Raw genomic sequence first — 12,894 nt, forward strand, 5'->3', positions numbered from 1 at the left:
TTTCACACTGCTTTTTTTTTTTTCTGATCTAAATTTAAACTGTCATCTTTAATAGATTTATTTGTATCAGTATAAGTGAAAGGCAAATTAGATCCTTTAAATGCATTCCTTGTTGGTTTTTCCGCTCTGCTGTAAGAGAGGGAAGAACTTGCATTGCTGCATTGTTGTGCTTTTCTACTGATTTATCTCCATGTTGAAAAGTCCTTTCTGTACTAATCTGAAATTCTTTCTCCACATTTTATTTAAATTGCCACATGCACTTGTTAAATGATTCTAGTCTCTTTGGGTTTTGTTGTTTTTTTCTTTTTCTTTTCATGGTGACTGATTGCCATCTGGGGGCTAACATGAGCCCACCATACTAATTTCACTTATTCTACCCATTAACTGCTGTTGTCTCCAGGGTCAAAGACAAATGTATGAATCCACTTTATCTCTCAGCTTACAGAACATCTCATACACTGAGCCTTGTATTACGAAATGACTACATCAGCCTCTAATTACTCAGCTCTACCCTGCGCTGAATGCTGGTGTACCTTGAGAAACAGCATGCAAAAGCACATTTGTTTAAGTCCTCAGATGGTTAACATTGTGCATAACCTCCTCACAAATTACAGCCTCAGCTGCAGCACATCCATTAGTCTGGAAGAATGAAGATTCCCAAGCGGCCCTGGTGCCTTTCCCAATTCCCTTGCGACCCACCAATCCTCTCAGCGCTTTCTCTGCATGTAGGGAGTGTTCAGAGCTAATCAGGTCAATGATCATCTCACGGCTCAGGGGACATGACAGGAGCCTATCACAGCAGTTACAGGATCTTCCAGACCTGAGCACGCTTGCTGAGAATCTCGTGTTAAGAAACATTGCTTTGGTGCCTCATCTCTCACTCCCTACGAGCCTCTGAGGATTTCAGCTGATCTCTCTCTCTCTCTCTCTCCTCTAGACAGTGAGGAGTTCACTGAAAAAAAGGCAGAGCAGCATGCGGCGACCCGGAGGGTGTTGATTGAAACTTAGATTCTCCCCGATCACTGTTGATTGGACTGATGCTCCAGCATTACCAGAGAAAAGATTTCAATTAAGGTAAGTGCTGCTTTATCTGGCTGCCTGCATCGTGCCGAATTTCTGCATGGAAAGTTCGAACTGAGTGAACTGCCAGCCTGCACTGCAGCAAGGGAGCCCGCGCCGCGCCGCGGGAGCGGGCTGGGGGCAGGAGCGAGTGTCCCAGTCCGGAACACCTCTCCGGAGGGATTCGAGTTTTAAGTAGCATCTTATGAATGGCTGCAGGTTTTTTTATCCTATCCGGTGATTCTCTGAAGCTTGCAAAAAAAAAAAAAAAAAAAAAAAAAAAAGAAAACCAAAAACCCAAACCAACAGACAAAGAAGCAACCAAACCAAAAACATTAGAAGCATGCAGGGGCGTGAGAAGGAAGGAGGAAAGGCAAGTGCACTTTCCCCCTTGTAGATGTATTTGAGGAAGCACAGCAGCTGGAAAGCAAAAGTACATTATGGTAAAACATAATCCTGAATAAGGAGCATCATTCCTTCATCATCAGGAACTCGTAGACGCAGGGCTTCAAGGTCCCATGGCATATAAATGAGATAGTAAGGGATTCTTGAAATGTGAGTCAAAAATATGCATGCAGCTTTCCAGGCTACCCTCAGACTGAGGGCTGTGACTGGCCTGTGGAAGGAATGTTATGCTTGGAGGCTGGTAGGATTTGGATAGTTGCTTTTTTACGATTAGTATTTTGCCTGTGTGTGGGGGGAAAAGGGTGAGCAGGGGTGCTGTTTCAGTACAAGTGGCCAGAAAATTAAATTGGTTGCTATGGGGTGAGAGTAGTGTTTGACTGAAGAGAGAGAGGATGTAATTTTTCATGGGCTGATAGAAAGTGAGGCATATCAAAAGAAATAGACTGATGCTTGAAGATCTTTATCTGTAAGGAAAAAAGAGAGTAGATGAAGAAGGCTGTCTTGAAAGATTAAATGAATAATAAGAAAATGTCAGAGATTTTTACACAGCCTGGAGTTAGCTAGCCTTGTACCTATGGTGTATCCACCCTGAAATGTCTAAAGTGAACTGACTTCGATAGTCTCAGTCATGTCCACGCTTGATTGTTGTGCTATCAGGGGATGTAATTAAGGAGCTTGTAAAGGAGCCAAACTTTTTAATACTGTAAGGAACAAAATTAAGATCTGTTGTATTGAACATGTCAATATTCTCTCTGTTGCCCCCAAAATTTAACACATTGTGTTTAAAACTCAGTCATAATAGAAAGAAAATATTAATGGAAAGTTAAGTGATTTGAAATCTTCATAGCATAGACAGATGTATAACTTCTAGGCAGTTTACAAAAGTGTGAATTAATTGCACTGCCTGTTTTCAGCCAATGCCATTTATTGTGATTAAATATCTGTATTGTTATTTATCATTTATTGTGGGAAATACAATTAATACCACTATATCCTGCATTAAAAACTCATCTAATCAATATGGAGATATACCTCTCAATCCTCTGCCCTACTCCACTCCTCCTCTCCACTTCACTACCTCACCGCCTGCCCCCCTTGTTCCCAAAAGAAAAATTTTAAAAAAAGAGAAAGAACAGTCCATGCAAATGTTGGTTACCTGCAGGTTACTTATTCCATTAGCCTTTTTGGTGAAAAATACCAAGTTGTCTTTCTTGCAAAAACATTAGCATAGGGAGAAATGTAAGTTTGGGAGAATGTTTGAAGAATACTGACAGTTTTAACTGTCTATCTGTATATTCTCCTTCTTGAAAATTATTTTTGAAAGTAATATTTTTTATCATGGTGACTCAATATGTCCACTGTTTTCTAGGAAAGGAGGCTGGTTTTCGAAGTTGTTACATGCACTGATCCTCATTTTGGTGTAGCATATGGCTCACTTCATTTTTCATGTTATATTTATATGACATTTACTAAATTTTGTGCTTTTTCCACCCAGAGATGCAAATCTTGACCAGGGTAGAAGTATTTCAATGCACATATGAGAATCCATTGTATATGTCTTCACTTTTTTTTCTTTCGTGACTAATCAATGTTTTTTTGGTATAGTATTCATTCATGTACATCAGAGTATTCATTATTAAAAAAATTAAAATACAATAACTTAATGCACTGCAGGGCAAAAAAAAATCAAGTATAAAACAATTACAGTTGCAGACATCCAGGTTATGTACAAATAGCAGGAAGTTCCGTTCCAGTCTTTCACAAGGTCTGACTACAAACATGGTTTGACAACATGGCTTTGTTCTCCTTTTGTTTCACAAAGCTGTTGCTGTAAGTAAAAAATAAATAAATCACACTTTCATGGCAGTGTGTCTGTGGGCTTCTAAACAAGTCTTACAAATACACTTACATCTCTATTATTATTTTACAAGATCACATGTTCGATCTCCTTGTAAGTGAAGAGCGCTTGCTTTCCGGTGTGCAAGCCTCAGAGGTTTTATGACATGACAGCTTACCTTAAGCAGGGAAATGCTGGCTTTTTCTCATGTTTTGATAAAAACAGACAATAATGATACAATTATTTCCTGATCTTTTCCAGTGGTGGGTCGTGGGCTTCTTCTTACATCGTTATGATCCTCAGCATCAAAAAGTGACCTCAGCAATATGGAAAATAACATTCCTCATTAAACAAATAAATTGGAGCATCTGACTTACTGAAGCTTTTCAGACTTGTTAAACACAGGCAGACAGATTACACAGGAAGGCAGTATAGTCTAGTTCCCTCTCTTGAAGTTTTTTTTTTTTTACTCTAAGGCTGTATCAAATACAATTAAATATATAGCTATATGCAGAGTTCAACTTTATTTCAGTTATTTCAAGTTCTTTGAATGAGGTCAGTGTTAATTTTTTTTTGCCTCAAGCTACATCTCCTTATTACTGACAGATGACTACAATTACTATCTGGTCCAACTCCATTGAAAAATTAGTGTTTGATAATAATGCTTTAATGTTCTAGGAGCTTTTTAGGGAAATTCATTAAAATGACGTTTGGAAACGGGTAAAGGAAAGGGAGCTCAACAAAAACTGACGTAAAACCAACCACAGACCAGTAAGGAACAGTCTGCTAAAACAGGGATAGTGACATGTGAAAGAGGAAACAACTTTTAATGACTATAGCTCATAATCTAGATAACGTAAAATAAAGAGATATATTATACTAAATGATATATAATTTCAAGATTATGGGGTGACAGTGAGATAGAACAAGCTTCAGGGGTTAATGAGGTTCCACAGTTTCCCTTCTTGAAGACATATGGGGAAATTTATTTACTTGAAAAGGAGGCTTTTTAACCCTGTGTTATTAACATGGATTGAAGAACTAACATCAACTTTCCTAGCAAGACCATTGTTTCCCACCAGACTCTTGTTGCCTCTCTTTCATTTGTTGTTTTCATAATCTGTTTCCTGGGCACTTATTCTTGCACTTCTGGGTAGCACCTTCCTCTTCATATAGGCTCATTTTCTTCCTAATGATACGTGCTTCTCTTCATCCTTTTCCTCTTAGCATTCTCCCTTGTTCTTTCCTTTTCTTTATCTCCCATGATTTTTTTCCTTTCTTTGATGCTGCAGAGACATCACTTTTCACACTTGACCCATCTGTGAAAATTTTTCATTTATAATTGAAACAGAAAAACCCCACTGAAGATACTCCAGTGCTCACAAGAATGGGACGTGTGCTCCACCACTCTACCATCTCTTTATCCCCTTTTTCTCTATTTTTTAATTGCTTTTGATTGTACAATCTCTGTGTCAGGGGCTGTACCTCACTGTACAGTAAGTAGCTAGCACAGTAAGAGGCGTTTCTGCTTCCAGCTTTGGAGTCTATGTATGTGTCTAGACTGCGGAAATCACGTGCTCTTAACTGGTTCATGGAAACAGACTACAAGGTTTGACTCATCTGCCTCAGGATGACATTGTTCTTGCAAAAGCATACATTACAGTTATAAAGAAGTAGAGATTACAATGTATATATTATGCTTTTAAATGAGTAAGCTTTGAGCATATTTTCAGGGGTTGCTATTTTCAAGCCACTGTGAAAGTTGCCCCTCTTTAATGACTTCTGAGAGTCTAATAAGTCTATAGAGGCTGATTTAGTCTTTGCTGCTACTTTTTCCTGGTTTCTCTTTTTATTGTGGCTTGTCATAGATGCAGCACATTAAGCAATGACTTTCAAATCCTATCTTCTTTTGTATTAACAGAACCTTTCACAAAGCTCCAGTTATTTTGTATTGGTGAAACTCATTGAGGGCACTAGGTTTGGCACATGTCACTGAATATTTGTTGAGATAATTATTTTGTAGCAAAGCTTTGAGGATACAATGCTCTTTTGGGAGGGACAACGCTTCAGTCTGCTTTCTTGTTGAACCATCAAGCCTGGTGGTTTGAGGGGGGAAAAAATTTCCAGGTAGAAAAATTCTACATCAAAATGAAATACAAACCTACCTTGCCATATTGATTACTGGAATTTATATTTAGCAGAAGTCAAAACCATAGGTTTTACAATGCTAATATTGCAATGGATTGTTTAAAGAGGCTCTTCTTCTCACCACCAAATGGGAACTAAGAGAGTTCACTCATGAGACTTGGCCACATTACTTTAGGAGCAGCTGTGGTTCAGTTTCTGTCAACTCTATCACTTCATGTTTGAGAGTGAAGAGTCTTCCTGTAAAGATCAGACTCGATGATGTACACCAGACAGTTCTGGGCTGGAGGACCATCTTTCTGCTGCAGATGTCTCAGCTGTCAATATTTTTGAAGGCAATGACTGCTCTGGTTGGGATATGTGTAATGTAAGCTTTGTTTACTGTCCTGTGTTGCAGCAGAGTGGGATCTGGGGTCTGTGGATGCTGAAGTTTATCTCTGTGCTGCTGTAGAGAATGGCCCAGACCTGTGATCACAGCTCAGATACAAACCTTTATGGAGATATTCATAAGACAGGTAAAGATCTGAGATTCAAAATAAGAAAGTATCTAAGCACCTAACTCACAGTAAAATGCTGCCTACCACATAAGTTTTAAAGTTGTATATTTAGGTGCCAGAGTTATGTTGTCTGTCAACCTTCAGAGTACAGTATATTTGGAAGAGTCTCCAAAACTGATGATAAACACTCAGTTAAATGACTTGGATGAGTAGCTTTTGTTTCCAAATTTAGGTCAGATTTATTATTCTTTTCATGCATGCATTTACTCACTGACTACATTAATACTTTGTCCACCATCCCAAATACACTTAAAAAATACCATAGTGACTGACTTGGTTAGTAAAATATTTGAAATATTTTTTTTTGTTTTCCACTAAAGGTAAATTAGTATGCACACCCATTCCTTTTCCAGAAAGCAGAGAAGACTTTTGACCTTTCTTGATCAACAGTGTACTCTTGCAGTGATCCCATAATCCAGCTTTTTGAACTGGATCATTTGACCTAGAGTCTATAAGCATTAGGTAGGTTCCTGGCTGCTGTTCTCTGAAGGCTGCCAGCAAGTGCTAAGCATAATTGCAAATGCAGACACACATTTGCTAAATGCTTGTCTGTGGTCATTTATTCATTTTGTAAAAATTTGGGTTTGTTTATGCAGTTCAACTACTACCCACAGGACTTGGTTTGAACTGCAGACCTAGATTCTGACTTCCTTTCCCTTTCCCTTATATTTCTTCTTCAGTCCCCTTGGACCATTTATACCTAGTTAGTTAGTTAGTTAGTTATACAGCAGTATTTCTGTATATGGAGTTGAGATGATAGTTTAAGCAGCTCTCTAGAAAGCTGGTATGAAGATCACAAAGTACATTTATTAAGAACCTTCTTGGTTCTGTCCTCAGGCATGCTGACTCTGTGTGTGTGTTGCACCCTTTCATATATCTATTTTATACTTAGTTTAATGCATAATCTAAAAGGAAAAAAAAAAAAAAAGACTCCATTCCACAGTTCATTTTTCCTATTTAAGAAAATGCTGCAAATAAAACCAATATTGTTAAATGGAAAATTTAATTACAGATTTCTGAGAATACTTGTAGAATGAAAAGCTAGAAACTCGTATTTCTTTACTAACAGTCTGAGCAGAATTTTACTCAATAGTTCTGCTAGGGATTTGATGATGAAGCCATTCTGCCAAATCTGAGTTCATTCAAACTTATTGCAACAAGCTTTCTATAAAAAAACTCTTCTAGTTCAAGTAATACTTCATTCATTAAACTGGAGTAATAATTATATAACAAAATAAAAAGCCATTGCCTTTCCTTTTAGGAAACTTGTATGTTTGCTTGTTTATTGTCTTTTCAATTCTCTCTAAAATATTAATAGTATTCATGGTATTTGGTTGCTATAATTTTAAATATATAACTATATCTCTTAAAAAAGATTTCATTTCCTGTCACAACGAGCACTTTTTATTCCTTTACTACATAAATAGTAATAACTTTGGGCGTAAGTAAACATACCCAATGTAGATCTCTCTCACTGTAACTCTAAACAGATGTTACAGAAGTCCAGATTTACACTATTATAAGAAAAGAAAGAAAAAAGAAGCCCTATGCCTTTCAATAAAGGTCCTGACTGATAAGCAGACTTCTCAGTAGAGCTGTGTTTCATATTTTCATAGTGAAATAGCCTGCTGTTTTTTGGTTTGTTGTTTGTTTTGGTTTTTTTTAAACTGACCTCCTAGGTAGTGACAATCAGGTCTTCTATAAAACAGAGCTTTTTGTAATTTGGCTCTTCCACCTCTGAACTGCTACTTGAAGGAGAACATGTCAAAAAACAAAGAGAGAAAATGTGATATACCTGGCTTCTACTTAAAAGAGTGCATATGTCAGAAAAAGTACAGAGCATGAGCGGTGGTGTTGAAAAGGTTAGTGTGCATAAGGAGAATTAATTTGCTAATTAAAATGCTTTTTAAAGAGCATCACTTGCCTCTGAGGTTTTTGTGATTCAGTGTAAAGATTTCTATCCCATTTTTTGGTCCTTACTGCATACAAATATAATAAAATTTTCAAACATCATCACTTTCTTCTGCATTTGTCCTCGTGTCTCCTCATCTCATTCCTATCCTCCTCTTCTTTATTATTATTTGGAAACGTCCTTTGTTAATGCTCAGAATGTGTAAACAACTTTCAGGTGCATCAATGGACTTCAATCCCACTCTGCATTACCCATCAGATGCAGCACATAGCAATTGCCTGTCACTCTTTCACACCCTAAGAGCCAAAATTTATCTGTCAAGGACATATTTGAGTTCCAGCAGCCAAGAATGTGAGAAATCCTAGGCTAGATGTAGAGGAGATACTATGTATGGCAGGATGGAGCAGAGTCATCAGGGCTAGCAAACTGATGATTTTAATAGTTAAAGAGAAAAAAAAAAAACAACAAACAAAACAAACCCACAAAAAGCCCACCCCCGAAAAACCCTCAGGAAATATTAGAAAGCAACCATTTTTGATTTTTGGTTGGTTGGTTGGTTGGTTTGGGTTTGTGGGTTTTTTTTTTTTTTTTTGGTCTGGTAGAAGTATTTTTCTCCAAGATTGTTGTTTAAACTGGGTGGGTTTGTTTGTTTATTTGGTTTGATTTTTTTTTTACTCTGCCTGGAACTCCAACTAACAGTGGGCATTTTTTGCAAATGTTTTCTAAAGGTCAATCTTTTTAATCAACTCACTTTTTCTGCAATAATTGTATGACATTTTTTTGCCTTATTTGTGTTCAAAGAGCATGAATATTTTAAATAGAAAACTCACACACTTAACTGTCTTTCTAAATGTTGCTGTTACAGTTCTGTGCAGGGTCAGAAGGGGGGTGCTGAACAACCAGAATTACCATTCACTTCTCATTACCTAGTGGCTATACAGTCCTTTTTGTGCTACATGCCTAGGGATGCTAATTCAGGTAAAAATAGCAAGATGCTATGCTTAAATTTTCTCTTGAGTGGAAGGCCTAACATCTATTTCTAAATATGTCTTCTTTCCAATCAAGATATGGAACACAGTACATGTTGTTCACATGCCTAGTGACAGCTGATGATTTTAACTAGGAGCTGAGATTTAATAACTCTAACTTGATATAATCTCACTTATTTGATAAAGAGCAGCTGGAGCTGGTTGCCATGCACCTTACCTCAGTTGTTTCTATTAGCATAGGTTTTACCAGCCAAAACACAAGTGGATCTACCTAAAAGGGTTTTGAGTGCAGTGTTTAGGTGCATCAGACATTTCTTTTTCTACCAGGTGTTCTTTATGTTCTCTTTGGACAAATACCATAGTAGAGACACCGTTTATTATAATTTCAAAGCATACTTTACGATGTATCATTCTTGGCTCTCTGCCTCTGACTTTGTGCATGTATGTCCTGTGCAAAAATGACTAAGGAAACAGAGGTCTTGTGCCATCTAAAATTTTAAAACATAAAAGTTCTGGAGGTTATATCTATGTGTGTTGTGTGGCTTACCTGCTCATCTTGTTTTCAGATTTTAATTTTGAAGAAAAATGGTCTGATATTACTGATTTCCATAGTTAATCTAGCCATTTTAGGAGTCATTATTCTAAAGTTTCTGATAGGATATTTCCCCCTCCCCAGTAAAAGTAAACAACAGTATTTCTTTTGGAAAATGTCTCCTTCATACCTCTTTAGTGCTAATCTCCTCAGATAGAAATTGCCTTCCTTGCAAATAAACAAAACTCGGGTCAAATGGATTTTGTTTTCATGGGATATGTAGATATATATTTTTTAAAGTGCACTTCATAAGGCATAAATGTGATGTTTTAAATAGCTTGTCAGGAAAAAGAAGTGATTTTTAATGCAGATCTATGAAATAGATGCTCTTTAGTAGCATCAATACCCCTGAAGGCAAACATTTGAAAAGGCAGAGAGCACCATAACACCAAGATAAATGCTGGGAGTAAGATAGAAAGCAAAATGTAATACAAGTAAATAGAGAAATACTTCCTGTCAAAAAAAGAAAGCATTAGTAACAAAAATTATTGTTCTATTTTTTTAGTTTATTTGCAAATATCTAATGAGACTTTGGGGTTATTTTAATATTGAGGGAGGGTTCTCTTTAATTACTTTCAAAGCATTTTAAAATCTTTATTTTTTATTCTGAAAATAATTAGGAATACAAATGAAATACATAACACATTTTCTTTATTATGCAAAATTCTACTGCTCTGTTACTGAAGCAAAACACAGCCACAGAAATGAAAACTAATTCTAAGTAGTCATTTGAAGTACCGATTTATAATTCTATATGAGAATATAATTCCATACATGTTGGAATTTGATATTTTAAAATTGCAAAAATTCTCAAGCTCTCTGTGAAACCAAATGTTATTTGATAGTCATTGGCAAGAGTTTTGTAATTGGATAATCTTACTCATCCCTCTTTGAGGCATTAAACTATGTTTTATGGAAGGTATTGTGAAAGCAGTGCTGCTCTGGTAAAGCCATAAAGTAGCTTTAATTTCATTGAAACGGATATCATGTTTACCAACCACACAATTGAAAGAAGTTTTAGAATCTGCTCAGTACATTACCTCACAGTTAAAAAACCTACAGCAACAGAAGTATCTGGCAAACTCTGGTTTACAGAGGAGGCAAAAAATTGTTCAGAAGAGTCAAACCTGGATGGAAAATTAATTTAACCTTCTATTATTTCATCAGGAGCTGGATCAGGCAATGGCTGTGAAGTACACACGGGATATGATTGATAGAATTAGAAAATCTAACTGAGCGGGTGGGTTTGATAAGGACTCATGAGAGCTTTGAAGTTTCATGGAATGTCAGAACAAGACAGTCTTAGAACTATTAAGTCTTGATTTCTACTGTACTCTTATGTCTGGGGTTGAAGTGTCATTCAGTGGCAAGGATGCTGAGTAATAGACAGGTTCCTGCTTCAGTCGTTAAACCAAAGAAGTGCCAAGTGTGGGACAGTGCAGCAGCTCTGACTGAGATTAGGTGAGAATGTGATTACTTGTGTGATGCCATCAAGAGTTGTTGAGATTTTTCTCTTAGACAAATCGAAGTTTATAACTGCTTGTGTTGGGTTGACTTTGGCCGGATGCCAAGTGCCCAACAAACCACACTATTACTCCCCAGCTGGACAGTGAAGAGAAAATGAGATAAAAAACAGCTCGTAGGTTGAGATAAGGCAGTTTGCTAAAGCAAAAGTGAAAGTTTGCATGTGGACAAGCAAAGAAAAAGAAAACGTTTCTTCTCTACTCCTTGTCAGCAAGTGGCGTTCAGACCCCTTTCCACACATGTCGCGGTTGCTCCGGAAAGCCTCCCCTGCCCTTCCTCCTCCTTTCCTTAGCTTTTGTGTCTGGGCTGACATCATACAGTATGGAATATCCCTTTGGTTCTTTTGGGTCAGCTGGCCTGGTTGTGTCCCATCCCAGGATGTTGCCCACCCCCAGATGCTTGATGTGGGGAATGTTAAGAGACAGAGCTGATGTTGTGCCAGTGCTGCTCAGCAGTACCCAAAACACCAGAGCATTATCAACCACCAATGCAGAGCACAGCACTGTGAGAGCTGCTACGGGAAACTGAACTCCAGCTCAGCTAGACTCACTACAGTACAGAAATTATTGTTCTCCTCTGAAATTCCTTTGCCTTCAAATAAAGGAAAAAAAAAAGACAAACTTGGTTTGTCTCCTTTTCCCCACCTAAGCTGCCCACAAAGAGGTTTCTGTTTCCAGCTTTTGGAAAGTTGTCCATCTGCCCAACATAAAAGCCAAGAGACTATTTCCTTTTTTCATTTAATCACAACCCAGCACACCAAGGGTAGTGGGTTAGTATGTTTCCCTCCACAGGTCCTAAGCATCACGTTCCCTTTCCTGTTCCTAAGGAAATAATGAGTCATTGTCTCAAGATCTAACTCAAACTTTTACACGAGATTGGTTTGTGATCACAATTTGCCATAATGTCAGATACTAACCCCAGGGATTATCATAGCCATAAATAGAAGCATTCTTAGTTTGGATTAAGGAATTGGTGGGGGAAGAGGGATTGAGGCTATATATCTTCTTGAATATGGAAGCAGTATATTTATTTTCAATAACACTGGTAGACAGTAATTACAGCCTTCGCTCATTCTCCTGCCTCAGGGGAACTGAACTGCTGCTGGCTTAGGGGAGGCTGAGCTGCTACTGGCTGCTGCCATTTAACACTTAGAGTCCTTTGAACTGGTTTGTGAACTACTTCTCCTTTCTTTTTCTTGTTTCTCTGATTTCCCTGATAACTATGTTTTTGAAATGCCTTTTAAAGCAAATTCAGATATCTCTGCCAATAATATGTTTTAAACACCTACAGGACACTAGCAAACATAAATCTTTAGTTCAAGAGTCTGTCTTCAACAAATTCCCCCTCCTCCCCATAACTGGATGCACTTTATTAAAAAGCACTTAATAAGTACTTATAAATTATGATTCTTATTAATATTCCTGTGCAGCTATAATGTTTCTTCTCTATTGTTCTCAGTCTTCATAATGCCAAAGAATGAAAATTTAACTAGTGTTGATTTTAACTGGCAGATAAGAGAGTTCTGATTGTATGTATATGTTAGTAAATGCATCTGAGAAAAAAAAGTGGCATTTCTGTGAGCATGCACATTCATGAACATCTTGATTTTGTATAGTACTGTCAGATTGAGCACTGTTTAAAGTTAGCGTAATACCCAAAGTGTGAGATGCTGACATATTCATCCAGTCTTTACACACTTTGTAGGCCCCTCAAGCTCTGATTAGACATTACCTAATGATTTTCAATTTTTAATTGTTGATTTCCTATTATTTTATCTCTCTAAAATCAGACTATCTGCTATTCTTTCCAAGTACTACTGTTGCCATTTCCCCAGGACAGGCTTCTTCCTTAAAAGACTTTTCCTTTCCCCTCGG

The 12,894-nt window shown here is 37.4% G+C and overlaps 1 protein-coding gene across 2 annotated transcripts in view; it reads left to right on the forward strand.

The window, feature by feature from the left end:
• Positions 1-592: 592 nt before the first annotated feature.
• Positions 593-12,894, forward strand: part of LOC104689844 (cadherin-12) — a 228,632-nt gene continuing 216,330 nt past the window's right edge. Inside the window, exons 1-2 of one of the 2 annotated variants that reach the window (XM_019286292.3) lie at positions 599-846; positions 942-1,074. The gene's annotated coding sequence lies outside the window, so the exon portion shown is untranslated. Of the gene's footprint in view, positions 1,075-12,894 lie in introns of both variants that reach the window. The other variant, XR_002045599.2, reaches the window with a different exon arrangement.

Source organism: Corvus cornix, chromosome 2 (assembly GCF_000738735.6).
Source record: "Corvus cornix cornix isolate S_Up_H32 chromosome 2, ASM73873v5, whole genome shotgun sequence".
Taxonomy (NCBI): Eukaryota; Metazoa; Chordata; class Aves; order Passeriformes; family Corvidae; genus Corvus; species Corvus cornix.